The 21744-nt window shown below is 53.3% G+C and overlaps 4 long non-coding RNA genes across 4 annotated transcripts; 1 reads left to right on the top strand and 3 right to left on the bottom strand.

The window, feature by feature from the left end:
* Positions 1 to 4097: 4097 nt before the first annotated feature.
* Positions 4098 to 7444, bottom strand: LOC135291636 (uncharacterized). Its single transcript, XR_010354400.1, has 6 exons — positions 7305 to 7444; positions 6481 to 6657; positions 6093 to 6242; positions 5746 to 5874; positions 4970 to 5104; positions 4098 to 4684 (listed from the first exon to the last, which is right to left on the bottom strand). It is a non-coding gene; the product is annotated as an uncharacterized LOC135291636 (long non-coding RNA).
* Positions 7445 to 15023: 7579 nt separating this feature from the next.
* LOC135291635 (uncharacterized) lies at positions 15024 to 17086 on the bottom strand. Its single transcript, XR_010354399.1, has 2 exons — positions 16660 to 17086; positions 15024 to 16549 (listed from the first exon to the last, which is right to left on the bottom strand). It is a non-coding gene; the product is annotated as an uncharacterized LOC135291635 (long non-coding RNA).
* Positions 17087 to 17222: 136 nt separating this feature from the next.
* On the top strand, positions 17223 to 18211 carry LOC135291642 (uncharacterized). Its single transcript, XR_010354405.1, has 3 exons — positions 17223 to 17369; positions 17482 to 17659; positions 17977 to 18211. It is a non-coding gene; the product is annotated as an uncharacterized LOC135291642 (long non-coding RNA).
* Positions 18212 to 18913: 702 nt separating this feature from the next.
* Positions 18914 to 21375, bottom strand: LOC135291632 (uncharacterized). Its single transcript, XR_010354397.1, has 2 exons — positions 21260 to 21375; positions 18914 to 19342 (listed from the first exon to the last, which is right to left on the bottom strand). It is a non-coding gene; the product is annotated as an uncharacterized LOC135291632 (long non-coding RNA).
* Between the last annotated feature and the right edge of the window lie 369 nt (positions 21376 to 21744).

The raw sequence follows: 21744 nt of genomic DNA, 5'->3' as shown, positions 1-21744 counted from the left end.
CACACGGTGCTGCGACCTCAGCCCGCTCCGGAGCCAGAGAACTCTAGGGAAGGGCTTCCCATCTGGGAATTTCTGATGGCACCGACTCCTCGCATTTACATTTAACAAGAGACATTTTGCTGTGATCTGGCCAGACTCTACCAGTTTTGTTTTACCAGTGGGCAGGGTCAGCACCAAGACACAGTCTCCAACTGAAGGAATCAGTGTCATTTACTGCAGCTCAAAGCAGCAAAGGATCACAAAAGGAGCAGCTCAGCAATGCACCCAACCATCACCACCAAAGATTGCCTACAGTGATTAAGAAAGATCCAGCATCATTTACCCTCAGGCTTTACCATCCCCAGATCCACAGAGCAGCTGTCCCAGCCAAGGGCTGCAGAGCCACTCCTGGACACTGGGAATTTCTGCAGGTGCCTCCAGCCACAGGTGAGGCTCCAACCCCACTGTGAGAGGGCCCAGCTCTGACAGTGCTGAATGAACAAACTGACAGCACTTCTAGTGCAGAAACATCTGGTTTCATCCTTCTCTTGGGTTCCTCCCAAAGCCTGGCCAGGGCTCAAGGAGGAACCAAGGGAGGTGACTTTGATCCTTCAGCCCCAAACAAGGCCAGATGTCAGATTTCATGGCCTTGTCTGGCTTGCAAATACAAAAAGATCAATACATGATTCACTAATTAGTGGCTACATCTATCACAGTGCTAATGACCATGCATATTTCATCAGTGAGCAGATACAAAGATAACCTTTGGTTGGAAGGTTCATCCAGAGGCCACCTTTGGCTCAGGGCCTGCTGTTCAGGCCTCACTCAGGGCTGTTGTCCAGGCCTTGGCACTTCAGGGACGTGGTTTAGTGCTGGGTTTGGCACTGCTGGGTGACCAGCTGGGCTGGATGAGCTCAGAGGTCTTTTCCAACAGAAAGGATTCTGTGATTCTGTGATTCTATCTGCTGAATTCAGCTAGGTCCATGTTAGCAGCACTCATTTGCTCAGAAAGTCTCCTCTTGCTCAGCTCTTGTGGCCTGAGGCTTCAGCTCCTTCAGCTGCTGGTGCTAAGCTGCTCATGCTGAACGAGACGACTTGGAGAGAAGAACACATTTCATCCAATTCCTTCTGGGACACGCAGAGGGGAAGGTGTGGAAACAGGAGCAGTGTTTGCTGTGGCCTCCTCTCTGTCCTTCATGCCTTTCAGCACTTTGAACCAGCCAGGAGCTTTCTCCAAGAGTGCAATGGAGCAGCTGCTCCTGCTCTCATGTCTTGACTCACTCCACTCTCTGACCTTGCCTGGTTTTGTCCCTCTTGCTGTGCCCTCTGCTCCCCCAGGGCTCAGTGGCTGCTGCCCAGGACTGTGGGATTGGCACAGATCCAGTGGTCGAGACCCTCCTTGCTGTGGCCTTGGAGCTGCCTGGGCACAGCAGCCTTTTCCATCTGGAAGCTCCCCATGGACAGGGAGTCCCCAGCTCTGTTCCTTGCACAACCTCCAGGAGCCCAGGGCTGCCATCTCAAGTCCCTGCTGGCACTGGGGGCTCCCAGGTGCCTCAGGCTGCTGTGACACCGCTGCACACGGGAGGGAAGAGTGGCAGGGGCTGTGCTGAAAGTCAGCTCCATGTGCTGCTGCTGCTGCTGCTGTGGGGTCATTTGTCCAGCCCTGCCCCAGAGTCAGGGATCAGATCCAGGCCCTGCTGCTGCTCCCTTGGGATCAGCCCCAGTTTGGGTGTTGCTGTCAGGGCCAGCAGGAGCGGTGGCTGGAGCAGCAGGTGCTGACAGTGCCCCAAGGCCCAGGGCTGGAGGGGTCCCTGGGCTGGGCTGGGAGGGAGCTGCCCCTTGTTCTCCCTCTGCCCCAAGCAAAGCTGGGCCAGGCACAAGTGGGGCAGCACAGCCACCAGGGAGCCTGCGAGTCTCTTCCAGCCCTGGCTGCTCAGAGTTTGGGCCTTGGAGCTTCAGGTGGTCAAAGGCAGCTGCTCCTGGTCCCTCTGTGTGCCCGTGTTCAGCAGTGCTGCTCTGTCAGTCTGTGCCCAGCAGTGGGGAAAAGCCTCAGCCCTGCAGGGCCAGGAGCTGCCGGGCTCTGCCTGAGCAGCTCAGCCAGCAGGAAGGGAGCTGCTCCACATGGGAACCAGGAGCAAAGGGCTGCAGCACCTCGTGCTGGGGCAGAGCCCAAATTCTGAGAGGGAATAACAGAGTTATTCATGTGCATTGGTGCATCAGCACTGCAGGTGCTGTGCCTACAAACACAGAGTTCAAAATGTGCAAAAGAATTCTGCAGCTCTTGACTGGATCAGGATGTCAGCAGTGCTGAACTCCAGCTTAGTCCAAATGAAACACTTCACACCTCTGCTCATATCTGCTAGATTTTTTTCTTCAGGGTATCCAGAGAAAAGGAAACAGAGGAGAAGCCTACATTTTCATTGTTTATCAGAAATATTTCTCTATTTGGTGTACATTCCTTTTGTAGGACGAGTTCTCTGTTAAAAACACTGGACAAAAAAGAAAAGAAAAAATATGAAAGATAAAACCAAAAAAACAAATGTGTAGTGAAAATCTTCGGTAACTTTGGATTAAGAGGCAACTAATCTTTTCAAGAAGAGAAATCAGTTACTCTGTAAATTTTCAGATGGCATGGATTCATCTTACTGACCTCAGCATCCCTTTTTTAAAACATTCAGGGTTTTGTTTGCAATATTATGCTATTTTAAATTGTGATTGAATCAATAGGAAATTGAGAGACCTACCATGAATTTATGCATTACTGTGTCTTGAGTGTAAAAATATTGCAGTTTGAAATTTGGATTTAAAGTGTTGCAAATGAAAGTTATAAATCCCAATAGATTGTCTGACAGCAGCTTTTCCTAGAGGATGTGCAGCACTCCAAGGACTTCATCAGTGGGGTTGGGGGTACTTGGATCTTTGTCCTGTGCCACTCTGAGAATGTCATAGAATGGAACTTCACCTGCCACCAAAGCTCCTTGGACCTTGTGCCCCCAGGCAGGCACAAAGTGTTTGTGCTGCTCCCCCTTTTGCACAAACCCACAGAGAGCTGGGATTTTTCCAAGTCTCATGTCTGCAATGGGCCATATTCCTAGAGAAGCAGCAGCCCATCCCGATGAATATGGTGAGTTATATGGATGGTTGTGAGCTCCACTTCCTGCCTAGAAATCCTGAAACTGCTTCTGAATGCTGCTCCTTCAGCTCTGGGACACCTTCTCACACAGAGCTGGGGAAAAAATCCCCTGGTCTCTGGCTAAAGGGTGAGTTATGCCAAAGTTAGAGCTCTGTGTGAAGTCTCTATCCATCCCTATCCTATTAATATACCAATATGTGGGGGTGTGCATGGATGTGTCTTGTACACAAAGGAAGGAGTGTGCAAGCAACGGTACTGACACTTTCACTGTCCGTGTTCATCCCATACCCATGGGTACAGAGACATTATGGAAACCCTGGCACACACAGACCCTTCTCTCCATGGATACAGAGACATCCAAGAACCCCTGGCACACACAGACCCTTCTGTCCCTGCGTACAGAGACATCCAAGAGCCCCTGGCACACACACAGACCCTTCTGTCTCTGGAGGATGGAGCGTGGTGGGTGGGGGTGGTTGGTGGGCAGCGAGTACTGGACAGCAGGCCAGACCCGGCTCCAGCCCTGCCAGGCCCTGCCAAGGCTCAGTGCAGGCTCCTCTGGAATGGGAAAGCCTTTCAGCCTTGTCTCTGCCCAGAGGGGCTGTGCTGGCCTGGCAGCACAGGTTGTTTTCCCCTCAGGCTGCAGGAGATGAGAACACAACACTTGCCAGCACTGAGTGCGAGGCACAGCTCCGAGTGCTCCCCATCAACCTCAGCTCTGGGAGCACTGTCTGCCCCAAGCTCCAGGGGCTGCAGTGGGAGCCCGGCTGGGCTCTGCCCTGGGGCCATCCTGCAGGGACAGCTGGAAACAGGGAGCATTCAGCTGCCACAAACAGCCAAGCCAGGGCTGCAGGGCAGCTGCTCCAGCCCGGACTGCAATGCTGTGTGCTGTGCTCTGGGGCTGGGGCTCCCCACACAGGGGACTGGACTGGAGTGCCAGAGGAGACAGAGAAGCTTCAGCTTCAGCCTCACTGAGGTGGGTGCATCGGCTGGGAAGAGTGGGGAGGCTCAAGGGGATTCACAGAGCTCATCCTGCTGCAAAGATGAAGGGAGTGGGAACTCAGAAGTGAGGAGTGCTGAGGGCTGGAGAGTGGCTCTGAATGACACTAAAATGCCACTGGACCAATGAAACATTGCTGCTCCTCAGCCAGTGACAGCATGAGTCCCTAAACCTGGGGCTCAGCCTTCCTTGTGGTCAGGGGCATCAAGGAAGGCAACAGAGTGATGGAGACAGCAATGGGCTGGGAATTCACTGGGGGAAAAAAGGGAGCAGTTGAGAAGTAAAAGGCAGGTGGGGGAGAGAACTGTTCAGAGAAGGGCTGAGCTACATCTTCAGCAAGCTGAAAAATGTCATTTGGAGTCATCCCAGATTGATTTGATTTCAGAAGGTATTGAACAAGTTTAATTTTTGGGAGGTGAACACTCTGCAAACTTGAGCTGTGTTGCCAAAATGCTCAAGCAAGTCTGTGCTGCAGGTGACACCATTTCTTCTTTGGCTGATTCCGGCCCGGTGCTGAGCTCCAGCAGAGCCCTGGCAGAGCCCAGAGCAGCCTCAGCATCCACAGAGCCCGGCTGCAAGGAGAGAAAGCAGAAACTGCCCGTCAGCTGAAGGCTCCTGTCCCCTTGTCCCAGCTCCCCGCAGTGCCCAGGCCGTGCTGGCTGTGCTCAGAGCTGTGCCCAGAGCTGCCCATCAGTGCTGCCTTTGGGAGCAGGGCAGGAGGGCAGGACATGTGCCCAGCCTGCAGCCAGCCATGGCACATCCACCTGCTCAGCAGCTGCCCAGAGCAGGATGCTCCTGTGCTCACTGCCATCTCCCAAAAGCTCTGATCCCACCCTGCCAAGCAGGCGGGGACCCACCTCATGCCATCCATGGCTGGAAGAAAAGCTGGTCCCAAACGATGTCCTCAGCCTGCTCCAAGGGCACGGCCCATCCACGCCACAGCTGCTCCCAAGAACTTCCCGATCCAGACTGGACCAACCAGAATGCTTACTCTAGAAAAACAAACAACAAATTGTTGAAAATAGATTACAGACAAAAAGGGAAAAAAAGAACAAAGGTAAAAATCATATCTCTGTGAGGGGATTGAGGAAGGCCCAAGCCCTGCATGCCAGTGAAAAACGCAGCCATGTGTGAGCAAAGCCCAGGTTTTCTCCCTTCCCCCTGCACTGTCCCCCACAATAACCGTGATCCCAAAGCAAACAAGGGCAGTGGAGCTGCCCAAGCCCTTCCTTGCCTGAACAGGAAAGCACCTGTGCACAGGTTCTGGAGTCCCACCTCTGCTCCCACCACAGGGGTTTGTTTGTGTCGGGCTGGCTGCCCCAGCCCCAGCCCCAGCCCCAGCCCCAGCCCCAGCCCCAGCCTGGGGCACGGTGGGTGCTGGGGGCTGTTGGCAGGGCCAGGAGCCCACTCCCATTTCGTACCCACCCCAGCCCATGCCCCCAGCCCTGCCAAAAGCAGCTGGGCAGCCGACTGAAGGATCAGCTGCATCTGCCCCCGCAAAGGGGGGAACCTTTGCTTCCCAGCCAGGCTGGGCAATGCCCAAATCTGGGAGCATTTCCCCAGGTGTGGACTCATCTGCAAATTCCCTGTGGAGTTTGGCTTTGAAGAAGGTGCCACAATCAAAGTGCATCACCTTCAACTGCTGGTGGCCAGGTTGAGGAAGAGGTTGTCATCCTTCATGTCATCCTTGATGTCATCCTCGCTGTCTCCTGCAGCAGCAGCCCCACCCGGTACAGCTTCTCTGGGGGCTCCTTCTCCTTCCCTGGGGTGAGACCAGGCTGTCAGGGCTCTGCCCAGGGCCCCAGCTGTCAGGGAACCAGGACAAGCAAAACCTGCTTGGATGGCAGCCACCAGGGCTGGGCAGAGCAGCTCAGCTCCAGCACAAGGGCTGCGTGTTCCCATCCCATGACCCTGGTGCAGTGACACGGGCTGGCTTTCTTTGCTTCTCATTGCCAAGGCATGTGTGCAGCTGTAACTTACCAGGGCCCTGCAGCACAGTGTGCCTGTGGCTCTCTCCCTTCTTCTAGGGCAGATGAATATCCTGCATCCAAGGATGACAGAACACCTCTTCTAATGAGGGTCTGGCCAAGGGGTGCATGGATAAACACCACCCAATCAGATTTTGGCACTCTGGGGAGAGAAACCAGAAACTGCCCATCAGTTGGAGAAGGCTCCTGTCTGCTTTGCCCCACTATTCCCATGACCAGGCCATGCTGGATGCGCTCAGAGCTGGGCCTGAACTTTCTTGGTTTTGGGGGAGAGCAGGACATGTGCCACCTCCTCAGCAGCTGCCAGAGTGGGATGCTCCCGAGCCCGCTGCTGTCTCCCAGCACTGGTATTCCCCCCGTGCCCAGAGAAGAGGATTCACCTGGAGAGAGCCGTTGTGGCAGTGAGAGCTGGCCCCAGCTGAAGTTCCAGCCCCTCCTGAAAGGCATCTTCCCGCAGACCATCTCGTGCAGCAGGATGCCCAGGGACCAGATGGTAGCTGGCTCGCCATGGTACCAGCCAAAGCGGGTCCATTCCGGGGGGCTGTATGATGGTGTTCCTGTGGAATACAGATGGAGTTCATCAGGGGGATGCTGCTGCTCCCAGAGCCTGGCCCCAGCATCCCTGGGCGGGTGGGGGCTGCATCAGTGGCACACGGGGTGACCACTGTCCTCTCACCAGCATCTGGGACTGGTGTACAAACTTGGGATTGCAAAAGAAGCCACTGGTGTGGGAAGGGGACAGTGGAAGCCCTGGCTAGGCCTGACCATCACATGCAAAGGAAATACCCACTGCGTGCTGGGGAAAAACCATGCCCTCATTCTCCCTGCCTGCACTGCCCCAAACATATTATAAAGGCAAGACAAACAGGGCAAGTGGAGCAGTCCAAGCCCTTCCTCTTGCCTGCACACAAACCGGCTGGGACACAGGTTCCAACCTCCCTCTCTGCTACCCCCACCCACGGCTGTTTTTGTCAGGCTGGCTGCACCAGCCCAGCCCCAGTCCTGGGCACAGTGGTGGGCAAAGGCTGCCAGCAGGGCTGGAAGATGGCTCCCCACCCAGCCCTGCTCTAAAGCAACTCAGCTGCAGATTCAGTCCCCCGAGTGGCAGCAAAAGGGAGAATCCCCGCTGCCACACCCAGCTTGGGCTGTGAGATCTTGGGCTGTGAGATGCCAGGAGGGGGAGCACAGCCCTGTGTAGGCTCACCTGCAAAGTGAGTGTAGGCTGTGTCTTGCAGGTAGGTGCCACAGCCAAAGTCAATCAATTTGGCCTGCCCGGTGGCCAGGTCAACCAGGATGTTCTCTGGTTTGATGTCACGGTGCAGGACCCCGCAGCTGGTGCAGTGCCGCACGGCCTCCAGCACCTGCCGGAACAGCTGCCGCGCCACCCCCTCGGACAGGAAGCCCCGTGCCTGAATGAAATGGTGCAGGTCCTGACAGTGCTCTGGCCGCTCCAGCACCATGAAGATGTCGTTGGGGAGCTCAACCCACTCCAGCAGCTGGACCACACCGGAGAAGCCACTGGACACCTTGTCCAGCAGGACAATCTCCAGGGGTGCGCTGGTGCCGTCGGGCTGTGGGAGGAGCACGATGCTGTCAGTGGGCCTGATGCCGTGCCGGGGGTCAGGAAGCCCTCAGCCAGCCCGGGATGCTCTGCACCCTGCTCTGGCCCCATGCCCGCTCTCCCTCGAGGCGTCCTGGCGGCTCCCACCCTGCCGGGCCTCGGCTCATCCCTGCCCAGCACAGCACCTCGCTCACTCACCAGCTCAGCCCAGTGATGGACGCGGTTCCGTGGCACCCTTTTGATGGCCACCTGCAAGCCAAGTGCAGAACAGGGCTCAGCTCGCTGTCCACCCTGCCCAGTGCCATCCTCTGCCCGCCTCCTCCCCCCTGCTCCTCCTCCTCCACCCCCTCCTCCTGCGCCCGCCGCCGGCCCCGCCGCTCACCGGGGCGCCGTCCGACAGCCGCGTTGCTGCAAAGACGTTGCCGAATCCGCCCCGGCCCAGCAGCGAGCCCAGCCGGTACCGCTCCTTCAGGCGCTGCTGCACCTTCCCTGCGGGCGGGACGCGGCTGTCAGCGCTCGGCCCGGGGCCAGCAACGGCCCCCGAGCGCCCCTCACCCGCCCCGGCCCGGCCATCCCCCGGCGTTCGCTCCCTGCAACGGGACAGCGGCGGCTCGGGGCCGGGGGCCGCGCTGCCGAGCGGCGGAGCAGGGGCCGGGCAAGCCGCAGCGGAGGCGGCGGGAGCGGCCGCGCCGCGTGTGTCCTCCGCGGGACCCGGGAGGAGCCGGGGCCGGGGCCGGGGCCGGGGCCGGGGCCGGGGTCGGGGCCGGGGCCGGGGTCGGGGCCGGGGCCGGGGCCGTGGTCGGGCCAGGCGGAGCCAAAAGCCGGCGATGCCGCCCCAGGCACTGAACCCCGCCCAGCAGCGCCACCGCCAGCACGGCCAGAGCCGGGCTGGGTCCAGACCTCGGCGGGACGGCCGGGGGCAGGCACGGGGCAGCCCCGCCCGGGGCCGGGGGCGGGCCGGGGGCATGGCCCGGCCGGGCACGGGGAGAGGGAGGCGGGGAGAGGAGGGGAGACCGGGAAAGGGAGAGCGGGAGAGGTACGGGACAGCGGGGAGGGAGAGGGAGAGGAGAAGGGAATCTGAAGTTTCTTCTCTCGCTGCTGCCGCTGCCGCTGCTGCTGCCGCTGCTGCTGCCGCTACTGCTGCCGCTGCTGCTGCTGCAACTGAAGCTCCGGGGCCGTTTGTCCCCGTGTCCGTTTGTCCGTTGCCCGCTCGCCCCCGCCCCGAGCCCCACGTTCCCCGAGGGCAGCCCCTGAGCCTGTCCAAACACGGGAACTTTGCCGAGTTCAGCCAAGAGCCAGAGTCTGGACTCCTGCACAGTGCCTCAGGAATCCCCTCGGTCGCTGCTGTGCATTGTCCCTGCTGAGGGTCAAACACTCTCAGAGCGTGTTCCCTGAATGCAGAATTTGTACCTGACCCAAGCACTGCACTTACCTCTCCAACATTGCTTTCCAAGAAAAACAGGGGAAGCCAAACTGTGTGTAGGTCATGGTATCTTAAAATGTCTAAAACTTGCCAACTCATGGATGTTAGAGGTGAGATCTGTTTGGAATTAATGGGATGGACAACTAGTGCAAGATGGAAAAGGGGAGCATAAAAATAAATAGAGAAAAATGTCTTGAATTGTTTCAATTTTCAGTTAATTTCTTAAAAGCTCTTTCAGTTTTTCCAGAAACTTCTCCTCAGTCCTGTTTGCTTTTTCCAAGAACCTTTCCTGAAGAATGAGGTGCAGCTTCTGTCACAAGGTGTGCCACCAACTTCAGCTTCTCTTGGCTTTCCACACTGTGTGTGCAGCACACTTGCAGCAAAGCAGGACAAATATTTGAAGAACTTGACAGCTTGTTCTTCTCTTTTCCTTGTGGGCTGGGCAGTTGTGCCATTGGTAAGGTTTTCATTGTTACTGTTCTACCCTAAGAAAACATGACAGGCTACCAAGAACTCCTAGGGAATGCAAGCCTGACTGAATGCAAAGAAAGAATCTGCAGAGCCTGCAGCCAGAAGTGGAGAGCTGTGTGATCATCATTCCAACACCCCCAAGGACATCTTGAAAGTGATCTAGAAGATGAAAATGGGCTGACAGAGGGAGTTTGTTTCTGTGCTCACTTCAGATTCCTCTACATCTGAAATCAATTCTACAGTCTCCATCTAAATCAAGAGTACAATCAGTTCATGAAAAGCCCCAGAACCATCTGCACCTCTCAGGAGATGACTGAAAGAATCTGTAAAGGAAAAATGCAGGAGAAATGCATTTCTCAGCACTGCAGTATTTGCCTGCCTGAAACCCTCCTCCATTTCCTCCCCATGCCTAGGTCTTGCAGTGTCAGTTCTGTATTCGGTGGTGCTTCCAGCCCTGAATCCCTTCGTCTACAGCCTGAGGAACCAGGAGCTCAAGGCTGCAGTGAGAAGACTGATCACTGCACATCTTAGGAAGTATTAAACTGATTGCCAATTTCTGCAAATCACTTGTAATAAAAGTCATCACTTATAGCTCTTTTGGTTTGGTTCTTTGATTTCCCTGTCATTTTCCTTTTTAAATATTCTTCCTAAAGCTAGATGATTGTTTCTGCCATTTCTGACTTTGTTTCTCTCCACCTTCCCTGTGGCCACAGACTGTGACAATGTTGGGCTGCAGTCTCAAAGGTTTTAAAGGAACTAAAGGATCTCCCAGTAAAGTTTTCTCCAGAGATCCCTCTATTCTTGCCATCTCTGGAGCTGCAGCAGCAATGTCTGTGTGCAGAGCTGGGGGCAGATCAGTGCTGGCACAGCAGCAGCAGCAGCACTTGGTGTTGGCAGTGCTGCTGCCGTGGCCCTGCCCCGCTGCCCTGGTGGCCCTGGTGTTGCTGCAGGGCCTGAGTGCTCTCGGGGCCGGGCACAGTCCTGGGGGTGGCAGTGCCGGGGCTGCAGCAGGGACAGGCCATGGGCACTGCTGGGGCAGCGCTGACGCCTCAGGCCAGGCCCTGGGGGCTGCAGGCTCCTTGCCCAGGCTCTCTCAAGAACACGGCCAGGCCAATGCTCATCACAGAAAAGCCCCAGGGTGAGCAGCCCCAGGCTGGCCGTGGGCAGGCTGGGGGCAAACAGCATGGCTGGGGCTCTGCAAGGGCCCTGGGGGAGACGGGAAGGAGCAGCAGAGCAGGGGCTGATCCATCCCCAGGGCGCTGCACAGCCCAGGGCAGCGTCCCAGAGCGTCCTGATGGAGCTGCCAACAACATCCCCCCTCTGCAGCCCTGGCCTCTCCCCCAGCTCACACAGGTGCCGCATCCTTGCAGGCACAGACACGGCAGCACTGGCTCAGGAGCCCCTGTTTGCATTGCACAGAGCAGGCAGGAGCACCCCCATGCTGTTGCTTGTGGGGACATGAACCTGAGGGAGCACAAATGCCATCAGCCCCTGGGGCCAGCAAGGGCTGGAGGACACCAGGGAAACCACTCAGCTTTGTCCTGGCCTCTGCAGTCAGCCAGAAAGTTTGTTCCCATCAGCTGGGAGTTTTCTGTGCCACTGCAGCCGCTGTTGCTCAGAGCCAGGGCTGCCTGGCAGCCATCCCCAAACTGTCCTGGGCATTTCCTTGGCTTCACCTTTGCTTCCTTTACTTTTCCTTCTACAAATTTCTTCCTGTTTCCCAGCCCTGTTCCCTCCCCTGCAAACAGCCCATCCCTGTTTGCCCTTTCCTCTCTGGCCCCACTCCCCATTGCAGTTCCTGACTTGGCACCATGGGAACGTCCCTTGGGGAGCAGGATCATCCTCCAAGTGCTGCAGGAATTTTCAGCAGGCTCCTGCAGTGCCTGGTGCTGCTCCCTTGCCAGAGGCAGCCCAGGCCAGGGGGGCACATCTGGGCTGCTGTGTCTGCCTGTGGGGCTCCCTGTTCTGGGCAATGAGGAGGAGCTGCAGAGGCTCTGCAGGACTGACAGGATGGGCTTTGGGCCTAGGAGGAGAAGCTGAGGCACCTGGGCTGCTGGAGCTTCTGAAGAGGAGGCCCAGGGCTCATCCTGCAACTGCCCCAAGGGTGGTTTCAGAGAATCCCAGAATCAGCAAGGTTGGAAAAGACCTTGGAGATCATCAAGTCCAACCTGTGTCCTGACACTGACTTGACTTCCCTGAGCCTCCTCTTCTCCAGGATAAACAACCCCAGCTCTCTCAGCCGTTCGTAACAGCTCTTGTGCTTCAGACCCCTTTACCAGCCTTGTTGCCCTTCTCTGGACATGCTTCAGCCCCTCCATGTCCTTCATAAATTGGGGACCCAGAACTAGATATAACACTGGAGGTGCTGCCCAGCCTCTGCTGAGAACAGGATAATAATCACTGCCCTGCTCCGCTGGCCATACCATTCCTGATCCAGGCCAGGAGCCATTGGCCTTCTTGGCCACCTGGCCACACTGCTGCCTCATGTCCAGCCTGCTGTCCATCAGTCCCTGCAGGTCCTTTTCTGCCTGGCTGCTGTCCAGCCACTCTGTCCCCAGCCTCTAGTGCTGTACGGGTTGTTGTGGCCAAAGATCAGGAGCTGGCACTTGGTCTTGTTCAACCTTACCTTGTTGGATTTGGGCCCTGGATCCAGCCTGTCCAGGGCCCTCTGCAGAGCCCTCCTACCCTCCAGCACATCCACACTCACACCCAGCTTGGTGTCATCTGCAAATTTGCTGATGGTGCACTCAATCCCCTCATGCAGACTATCAATGCAGATATTGAAATCCACGCTGGCTGGCTCTGATCCCTCGGCCATCCTGTAGGTGCCCTGTGATGGCACTCAAGGTGATCTGTTCCATAACCTTGCCAGGCACCAAGGTCAGGCTGACAGGCCTGGAGTTCCCCAGATCCTCCTTCCAACCCTTCTTGGGGATGGGCTCACATTGGCACCTCCACTCCTCTGGGACCTCCCTGCTGATCCAGGACTGATGGTAAATGATGGAGAGCAGCTTGGGGAGATCATGCACCAGCTCCCTTAAGCCCCTAGGATGGATCTCATCTGCTCCCAGAGGCACTTGTGAGCACCTGAGTGGCTCAGCAGGTCCCCAGCTCCTTCCTCCTGGATTCCAGGGGGCTGTTCTGCTCCCTGTGCCCATCTACCAGCTCAGGAGAACACTTGTCCTGAGGATAGCCTGTCTTACTGTTGAAAACTGAGGCAAAGAAGAGGTGAAGTACCTCAGCCCATTCTTCATCTTTGGTAACCATATCTCCCACAATAAGAAATGCAGGTTGTCCTTACCCCTCCTTTTGACATTAATGTGCTTATAAAAACATAATAATTATCCTTCACAGAAGTATCCATATTAAGTCCTAATTGAGCTTTCATTTCTCTAATTTTCTTTCTGCACAAACTAACAACAACCTTAAACATTTCTTGATTTACCTGCCCCTATGTCCAAAGATGCTGCACCCTCTTTGTAATCCCTAAATTCCTGCAAAAGCTCCATGCCTAGCCATGACAGTCATTTCCCCCTCTGGGTCATCTTTCTGCACAAAGGGACAGCCTACTCTTGCTCCTTCAAGATTTCTTTTTTGAAGCGTTTCCATCCTTCCTGGAACTGAAGGAAGGATGTTTGTTTGTAAGGGCTGTTTGTAAGGGCTGTTTATCTTTAAAAAATCAATACCTGATTTGGTACTCCCCAAATCTGCATCCTCAATAGGCCAAAGTCTGCTCTTATAAGTCCAGGGCAGAAAATTTATTGATGCCCCTCCTTCTTTCACACAATATTGAAACAACTCATAATTTCATGGTGACGGTGCCCCAAACAGCCTCTGACCAGCACTTCTCCCACCAGCCCTTCCCTGTTTGTGAGCAGCAGGAGACAGAGCTTTCCTTGGGAGTGGGAATTGCAGGAAACCTCCCCAAAGTGCAGCTTGGAAGGTTCAGGCTGGAGCTGAGGAGAAAGCAAAATCCCTGCCAGGGTGGAATTGTGGTGCTCGAGGTGTGGCAGCGTGAGGCTGGGCCATGGCCGGCTCTGTGTGCCAGGAGCCGGCAGCGCTGGGTGCAGGGAGCCCAGGGAGGGCACAGAAACGCTGGGTGAGAAATGCTGGGGCACAGCGAGAGGGTTGAGTGCAGCCGGCCAGGGCACAGGAGCAGCACGCACAGGGGGCACAGCCTGCAGGACAGATGGCCAAGGGCTGGGCAGGGCTGGCAGGGCCACAGGCACCCAGGCCTTTGTGCCCTGGGCTCGGGCAGTGCCTCTGGAGGCCCCACAGCAGGAACTTTCCTGGCAGGGGCTGCACTTTGGCTCTCCCTCGGCCTCCCTGGCCAGGCTGGCAGGGGCTGCAGGTTGATGGCATTTGTCCTTGCTGCCCCTGACATCCCCCTGCCCCACAGAGAGCCCCAAGCCACCCGTGAGGGACAGGCCCTGCTGGCCCAGGCTGGGCTCAGGACTTGGCCTTTCTGCTTCCCCCAGCCAGCCCAGGCCTTGCTCAGCATTGCAGTTCCCTGCCCAGAGCCTTGGGCTCCCTGCACTCCTGGCCTCAAAGATCTGCTCTCAGCAGTCTCTGGGGAGCTTTTGGCACTCCCTGCCCTCCCTGGGGCCCAGCCATGCTCCAAGGCACTTGGAGTTTTGCTGCTGACTCCTTGAGCAGCTTCTTCATCCTTCTCTCAGTGCCTGAGGCTCCTGGACCCAGCCCCAAATCCACCGTAGGGCTGATTAAAATACAGAAAGCCCTGGGGAGCTCTTTCTCTTCCTTCAATTTTCCTCCAAGCCTCCAGGGCTTGTGAAGCAGCTTGGAGTCAGTCTGGAATTCTGTTAAGGAGGGAGATTTCAAAGTGCACCGACAGCATGATGTTTGGGTTTAATCACGTGTGTGGGTTTTTATTTTTCAGTTCAGAAAAGAGGTGAAAGAACGATTCCCCAGGTGATCTTGATGCTGAATGTCTCCCTAGGAGATCTGGGCATGGAGAGGAACAAGCCCCTTCCAGGCTGACCCATTTTGGACAACCTGCTCCTCACCCCAGCCTCACCATGTCTGACATGGCCCACCTGGGACTGACATCCCAAAACATAAAAAAGTATGCATTTTTAAAATATATAAGATTGATTAATTTATAAAATTATAATTATAGTTTTTAAATTTATATTATTATTACTGTATATTTCTATTACCTTTGATATTTATGTGAAAAATTGAATACATTTTTAGCAATCAAAAAATTATTTGTCATTGGTTTTAAATAAAACAATTCCTTTCATTAAATCATTGACCACTATTGGCCATTTATTTCTCCTTCTTAATGCTAATTAGTGCTATTTTTAGATCTTTTGACATATTTTTTTATTATTTTCACGCACAGGGTAAAAGGGGCCACTCTGGGGTCCCTGGAGACATTTCTGGGGCACATTTGGGGCTGTTTAGGGTCTGGGCAGTGGGATAAACAAGTCCACTGAATTTAAGGATCAAATAATTATCTTTATTATTTTTGCAAGCAAGAATAAGCAAGGACAGCGCTGGGCGGCCCGGAGTCTCCGCTCCACTTTGGCTCACAAAATTCCTATCCCCTGAGTCCACCTTTTATTGTCTTCTTCTCCGGGTTTAGGGATGACGTGATCTGTCTTCTGCACTTGGTCATTCAGTTGCTAGGGGGTCTTTTTCTGCCTTCTGGTGGTCGTGGGATGAAGGCTTAGTCCCCCTTAGTCTTCCTCTTTGTGAACACTGAGTGAACTTATGCCTTATAAGGCATATCTATACAGAACACTATACACTTTTCTGCAAGCTAAGCAATTCTTACTAGTACTATACACTTTCTGCAAGCTAAGCAATTCTAGTGAGTTTAAGGATTGTTATTACAGCTGCTTCTCATTACTTTCCTTTCACAAGGCATAACTTTACAATGGAATTCCCAAAGCACTATAGTAAACCAGCAACCATATGTATCTGCACAAGAAGTTTTTTTGGCTATTTAACTATTCTTTTATATTGTATAGTTATTTAGCTATTGATTTAATTAATGAACAAATGTATTACTACTTATTACAAATCTCCCATTTCTTTTTTTACCAATTTTGTTCATTAAATCTTTCTAGTTCTTTCCTAGCAAGCATTAAATGAGCTGCCGCATCAGTTAAGCTATGTGCACTAATTATAGGTGCTAACTTCCTTAGTTTCTTCATCATATTCCAATTCATAATGAATAGAACTGCTGACAAAATAAAACCAAGCAGTCAATATCAACAGAACAAAAATGGGATGGCATACACTGTTTAGGACCCCTGTGGCATTAGGAGACAAACCGAAAAGGGTATCCCACTGGATGTCACTCTGGAAATGCCAGTGGCTCAGCTGAGAGTTCTGGGAGTGACTGACACTGCACTGAGAGGGGCCACAGTCCTGCAAGGGGCTTTCATCAGGAGCAAACAGCAGCCTGGAGGGTGGGCAATGCTGGATCTGTACCACTGCGTGCTCATCCTTCACCTGAATGTGGAGCTGCCCCCAAAGTTGCCATGCATCACTTTTTCTTTTTCTCCTCTTGGGTATATTTTGGAGCAGCTGTTCTATGTGGCTTTTGATGGTGATCCTGTGGCAAGCAGCCATTTGCCTGCTGTGCTATCCTCACAACTAATACTAACTCTTCATTTACCTTGGTTTTATTTGGCGTTTTTTATCTATTTGTTTGATTGGTTTGCTGCTGGGTGTGTTTGTTTGATTGATTGATTGGGATTTTGTCTGATTTGGTTTGAGTTTTTTGTTTGCTTTTTCATAAAAGACTGGTGAAGTTGCCAAAGCCAAACTCAAGATAATGTAAACCAGGATCAGCTTTCCAGAAATTCCTTCTGGTAGGGTTTATCTGCATCCCCCAGGGTCAGGATCACTAGTGTATTTTCAGGTTTTGCTCTGCATATCAGCCTGCCCAGACTCCGCTTGGTGTTTCACAAATGGAGAAGACAATGGACATTGTGCCAAGCTTCCTTTCAAACAGAAAAACCTGGGTCAGCATGACAGAAAAGAAGAAAAATAAATCACCAGTTAGAACAGAACCAGTGTCCCACCATCTTCCTCTCCAATGTTATTAATTTTGTCCATTTAGAGGCAAACCTGGGTCTAAAGCTTGCATCTCTCAGTTCCTGATGCTATTTGCTACCCTGCAGCCTTGACTCGCCCTGATGTGACTGACTGCTGGGCAAGTGGGGCTGGGGATGCTCAGCCTGGAGATAGGAGACACTGGGAGGCCTCCCTGTGGCTGTGCAGGACTGGAAGGGTCCCGCAGGAAAGAAGGGGACAGAGTGTTCAGCAGGGCCTGTGCTGACAGGACAAGGGGGGATTGGCTTCCAACTGCAGGGGGTTGATTGAAGCTGCATCTAAGGAAGCTGCTCTTTCCCACTGGGGGTGGTGGGGCACTGGCCCAGGCTGTGCACAGAGGCTGTGCATGCCCCATCCTTGGCAACAGGGCCCTGAGCAGCACGCTCTGGGGGAAGACTGCTCAGCTGGGAACAAGATGTTGTTCTTCAGGCTCCCTTGCAAGCCCAACCATTCAGGGACGCCATCATTCCATGGTCTCCAGTGTCCACTTCAGATGGAGCCTGGGAACTGTGATGTCACAGCCCACGCTCCAGCTGGAAAGTCCAGCGCCCAGCAAAGGGCACAACACAACCCTTGGCCGCTGTGTTGACACGCTCTGCACCTTGCTCCTGCCCTCGCCTTTCACTCTTCTTATCCCCCCAATACCCCCATCATTCCTGACAGCTCCTGAGTGCCTGGATTTCATCATCCCGCCCTGCAGGATGCTTCCCTTTCTTCTGAGGAAGGTATGGTGCCATTCCATGGAGGTGGACACCCCACACCTGCCCGGGTGGGCTGGAGCTCTGTGGGGATAGAGTGGGACAGGGAGCCCACTCTGAGGTTTTGCTACCTCTGCAGGCTGTCCCAGAAAGAGAGAAGGAGATGGAGGTAGATATAAAGATTGATGCGGAGGAGGAGATGGAAATAGACGGAGAAGACCCTGGAGAGGAAGAGATGAACGTGGATGTGACTGAGGAAGAAGAGATGGACGTGGATATGGAAGATTCCACTGAGGACATGGATATTGATTAAAAAGGTGAGGAAGAGGCCCTGATCTTGGCATGAAGAGCAATGCCAGCAGCAGGACAGGCAGATTGGGTCTCCTGCTGCCAGGCTGGGGCTGGGCTGGGTGCTCCCTGCTCAGGGACATTGTACCCAGGGCACTGGATTCTGGTGGCCACCCACAGCCGATCCTGTGCCTGCTTTGCTCCACACAAGCTCTGTCCCAGACCCAGCCAGGCTCAGTTCTGCTAGCAGAGTCCTGCTGCTGGGCCAGTGTCTGCCAGCCTGGGGGCACATGCAAGAGCCCTCTGTGCCTGACTGGAGTGACCGTGGCATTTGCTTTTCTTCCAGGACCTATGGACATCATGGAGAGAGATGCCACCTTTTTGTACATACGTTTTACACTTTGATGTTGTCATTAGGATATAGGTTTTAGGGCTTTTTGTCTTCTGTAAATATGTTTCATATATTTTTTGTTAGATAGGTTCTTATGTATATATGTTCTATCGATTGTTGTTGTTACAAATGTCCTTACAATGTAAATATCTTGTGTATTTTTGCTGCTGTTCTTCTGTAATAAACAAATTTTATTTTTCACACCCCAGTTCTCCTTGCATTTCCTTCAGGCACAGGCAGCATTTTGCGAAGTTGTGCTTTCCACTTGCTCCAGGTTCCCAGGGCTGGAGGTCCCTGGCACAGCCACCCCAGGAGTGGGGGTCCCTGTGCACAGAGGGGTCCCACTGACAGAGGTGAGCCTCTCCTTGCAGTTTCTCTGGACACACTTGGGAGCTGTAGGGGCAAAGCCCAGCGTGCCCTGGCCCATGGATCCCATGCTGGAGCAGGGCTGACCCTGTGTGCTCCTGCAGAGCCTCAGCCATGGCTCTTCCCTGGGCAGCCCCAGGGCTAAGGAGGGAGCACTGGGCTGTGGGCAAGCCCTGCTCCTGGGCACCCTGAGGGGCTGGAGCCAGCCTGGAGGGAGCCTCAGCCCTACATGGACCAAGATTTCCTTTGGAAACCCCCTCTCTCCCCAGACTCTGCTGAGCACAACAAGAATTGATCCTCCTAGCTCAAGGTGTGAAGTTCATTGGCACAAATGTGTCCCTTGCACTTTCTAGCACAGCAAATGCCAGTGCTCGTAATCCCTGTTCTGCACTCTCTGCTCAGGCAGCCAAACATCTGAACCTGAGGGAACATCTGGAATTAGCACCAACCTGCAGAGAGCTCCAGGGGGAGAACCTACCCCCAAGCACCCTGAGAAATACTTGACACTGATAGTCTGGGGCAGAGCTGAAACTAAAGTATTTTAATGCCAAGAGAGAGGATTTTTTATTGCTGAATGCATTCTGCAAGAACAAGAATGGAAGCTTTTGGTCTCCTCACCTGCCACTGATGTGTATTGCCAAGGTTTGCTTCTGGCTTTTGACTGATTTTGATGAATCTGTTCAGAATTCTGATGCTGTTCCTGGCTAAGGTGCAGAGATGATATTTCAGAGCCAGATGAGCTCAGCACATCTTGTGTAATGCAGAATGTCCAGAGCCAGACATTCAGGCCATGCAAACTGATACTTTTTCATCTCTGTGCAAAGATCAGTATTAGGACATCACTGATGTAGCACACACTTCTCAGATGCCCCTCTGACCAGCTTCCCCGTGGCATTGCTCCTGGCACAACGTTAAAGCCAGGCAGGTCACACATATTCTCTTCCTCTGACTCCTGCTGGGATGACAACATCAGAAAAAAGAAAGAGATATAATTATCAGGGATTTTCATTGTGTGAGCTCAGGATTCCCCAAGCTCTTGCAAAGGGGGAATGTTCGTCGAGCAAAGGATATGAGAAGGAGCCTCAAATTGTCAGAAATTTCAGTACAAATATTATTTCCTATGGAACCCTTCACCAAAGCTGGTCACACTTCAGGCCCTTTCTGCACCCATTTCCTAATGTGCATCTCCCAGTGGGGTGTTCCCACTGCTCCAGGGACCCAGCACAAACCTTATGGCCCCACACCAACACATCCCAAGGAGCTGCAGCCTTCCCTCCAAACCTGGGCACCTGCAACAGCCACCTCTGTGCTGAGCCTGTTTGTAGCTATGATATTTTATGAAAAATCCTTTGCTAGGATTTTTCCCCTCCTGAGAGCTGAGGGCCTCAGGAAAGAAATGTAAACAATAACTATCTGCTGCTGTGGAATGCAACAGGTGCATCTTCCACTGATCCATGTGGATTGTTTTCACTTGATGACCATTCACAGCCACCTGTGTCGAGGCTGTGAGCAGTCACAAGATTTTGTTATGCATTCTATTCTATTCTTTTTCTTTGTAGCCTTCCGATGATCTTTTATCTCCGTTCTTTTAGTATAGTTTTAATGTAGCATTTTAATATATCATAAGATAATAAATCAGCTTTCTGAGAAACATGGAGCCAAGCCTTGTGTCTCTACACACAGAGAGTTCATCTCAACAAGGGAGGAACCTGGGCTCTTATGGGACATGAATGTTGCACTGCTATCAGTGCTGCGTTTGAAGGCCAACAATCAGGAATCACCTTGACAGAAAAGGCAGTAGAAGAGTGGCAGCAAGAAGAAAAATTTTCTTGCTGGTATAGGCTTCATGGCTGCCAAATTGGAGGCTGCTCTGAAATGAATTTGTGGCAGTGTGTCATCATTGCAGTGTGAGCACTTGGTGTGTTATGATTCCATGTTAGAGTTGTTGTGACACCTTGTGCTGGAAATGGGGTACTGAGACTTGTCTAGAAAGAGACACAGTCTCAAAAAAAAAAAGGGACATTTGATAAAATAACGGAGAATAACAACTATTTAAGGCTGTTTTATAAGAAATACGAATTATATCTCTGAGTAATGAATTTGAACAGCACTTAATTGAAAAACAAGAGGCAATGCCTTTACGCCTAATGCCTAAATCTAAACTGTGTTGTTGAAAGAATTGTTAAGAAGGTTGTAGTTCATCTGCAGGTTAAAGTAATGATTGAAGTCCTGCGTCCTCAACACCAGGCCCTGAGTGAGGCCTGAACAGCAGGCCCTGGGCCAAGCTGACCTCTAGATGAACCTTCCAAACAAAGGTTATCTTTGTATCTGCTCATTAATGAATAATTATTAGCAGTATGATCTCTGTATGTGATCATTGGTGAAATATGGATTTACCTTTCTGTATTTAGAAATCAGACAAGGCCCCATATGGCCTTGTTTGAGGCTGAAGGATCAAAGTCACCTCCCTTGGTTCCTCCTTGGGCCCTGGCCAGGGTTTGGGAGGAACTCAAGAGGAGGACGAAACCAGATGTTCCTGCACTAGAAGTGCTGTCAGTTTGTTCATTCAGCACTGTCAGAGCTGAGCCCTCTCACAGCGAGGTTGGAGCCTCACCTGTGGCTGGAGGCACCTGCAGGAATTCCCAGTGTCCAGGAGTGGCTCTGCAGCCCTTGGCTGTGACAGCTTCCCCCAGCTGCTGTGTGGATCTGGGGGATGGTAAAGCCTGAGGGGAACTGGTATTGGATCTTTCTTAATCACTGCAGGCAATCTTTGATCTTTGGTGGTGATGATTGAGTGCATTGCTGAGCTGCTCCTTTTGTAATTATTTTCTAATCATTATTTGATTTACTTTTGTAATTTTTGCTGATTTACCTTATATAAATGACACAATTCCTTCAGTTGGTATCTGTGTCTTTGGTGCTGACCCTGCCCACTGGCAAAACTGACCCTGTGGGCTCCACAGAGCCAAGGGGGCCTTGTGACACTGCAGGGCCTCCTGTAACCAGGGGACCATCGTGACCCTGTGGGGCTTAATGGAACCAAGGAGCCATTGTGACATTGTGGGACGTCATGGAACCACATAGCCCATTCTGACACTGTGGGGACTCGTATAGACAAGGGTCCATCATTTTCCTCTCCCTGGCCCTGCCCCAGCCCAGCAGAGCAGCAGAGCCAGGTCTGGCCCTGCAGCAGGAACTGCAGGCACTGGAGGTCAGGGACAGCCACTCTGGGTCTGGAATGCTCAGCAGATGCTCAGCTCGGGCAGCTCCTGCAGCCCCAAGGCCAGCCCCACTGCCCAGCCCAGCAGCAGAGTTGGCCCCGGGGCTCCTCAGGCAGCTCCTGCTGGCCCAGGGACA

This window comes from Passer domesticus (genome assembly GCF_036417665.1).
Source record: "Passer domesticus isolate bPasDom1 chromosome 8 unlocalized genomic scaffold, bPasDom1.hap1 SUPER_8_unloc_1, whole genome shotgun sequence".
Classification (NCBI taxonomy): Eukaryota; Metazoa; Chordata; class Aves; order Passeriformes; family Passeridae; genus Passer; species Passer domesticus.
Note: the sequence above shows the minus strand (reverse complement) of the source record. Positions and strands in the feature narration are given on the sequence as shown.